Source organism: Elephantulus edwardii, unplaced genomic scaffold, assembly GCF_000299155.1.
Source record: "Elephantulus edwardii isolate Elephantulus edwardi_28Jun2011 unplaced genomic scaffold, EleEdw1.0 scaffold00392, whole genome shotgun sequence".
Lineage (NCBI taxonomy): Eukaryota > Metazoa > Chordata > Mammalia > Macroscelidea > Macroscelididae > Elephantulus > Elephantulus edwardii.
In genome coordinates, this window is record NW_006400142.1 from 230,796 (window position 1) to 232,376 (window position 1,581).

Sequence of the window (1,581 nt, forward strand, 5' to 3'; positions counted from 1 at the left end):
CACACAGGTGTGGGTTGCAGGGGGGGTCCCACAGTGTCCAGTAGTCTTCGTTCCTCTGGGGTCTCACAGTGTTCGCTCCTCTGGAGTTCTGCGGTAGATGGCTGGCTGTTGTTCTTCCCCAGACTCTTCCGGGTCCCTCTCTCGGCGTTCCCCCGTCTGGCGGCGGCGTTCCCCCGGCTGGCAGCGGTGTTCCCCCGGCTGGTGGCAGCGTTCCCCCGCTGGCGGCCTCGCCCTCGCGCTGTTTCGGGCCATTAAATCCTTTTTTCTTCCCCCCCTTTTTTTAACATACAATACTTGTTGTTACTGGTTCCTTGGCTCTTATTGTGTGAGCTATAAACAGTATTTTCGAGAACTGTATAAATAAACCTATTATACTTTATTTGTTGTCTTACCTTTCAACAATTAGAAGCAGTAGTGGCATCCACTTCCTAAACAATGAACTTTGATAAATATTGATAGTTATAGAAAGGCTTCAGGTCTTTTGTTCATAGGGTTGCTATGAGCTGTGCTTAACTTGAAGGAAATCAACAGCAACATGTGTCACAGTTGACTTGGTGTCACATAACAACAACAACATCATCATGATGTTAAATTTTGCCACTGCGTTTGATTTGCATCTCTCTTATTGCCAGTGATTTTGGCCACTGGCCATCCAAATATCCTCTGTGAAAATTCTTTCCATGTATTTTGTTCATGGATGCTATCATGGACAATATTGTGAAAAAGATAATCTTATAAAAAACAATCTACATGTTCAACACAATCCCAATATAGATATCAAAATGTCTTTTGATTTCTTGGCTGCTTCTATCATGTGTATTGATTGTGGATTTGAGTAAAATTAAATTGTTGACAACTTGAATCTTTATAATTTTGCCTATTGATCTGGCAGTGAGGATTTTAGCTTTCTTGTTGATAACATATATTGACCTTCTCTGCTAAATTGTTCAAGTCTTCCTCACTTTACATAAACAAAGTTATGTCATCTGCCTGACGGAAATTGTAAATGAGGTTTCTTCCAATCTTGATGTCACTTTTCTTTCTTTAGAGAGGACATATTCTTGAATGATTTGTTAAGTGTAATGATTCAATAAGTGTGGAGAAAGTATTCAAACTTGATGCATAACTTTTCTAATTTTAAATCTTGCACTGTCTTTTATTCTGTTTGTACAACAGCCTCTAGGTGTTTACATAGGTTTTGCATAAGCATAAATACATATTCTGTGATTACCACTCCACAATGTCACTCACTCATACTTTGTTATGATCTACACAGCCAAATGATTTTGTGTCATCAATAAAAACCAGTAAACATCTTTCTGGTTTTCTCTGCTTTCCATTTAGATTCAATGACATTTCTAATGATATATCTTGTGTCATGGCCTTTTCTGGATTCAGCTTGAATTTCTGGAAGTTCTGTATCAATATAATAGCCTCCCATTTTTTTTTCTTCTGACCATTTTACTTATAAGTGATGTTAATGATGTTGTTCAATAATGTCCACTTTATATGAGATCAACATTTTCTTTCCAAATAGGAATAAATATGAATCTTCTCTAGCCAACTGGCCAGGTAGCTGTC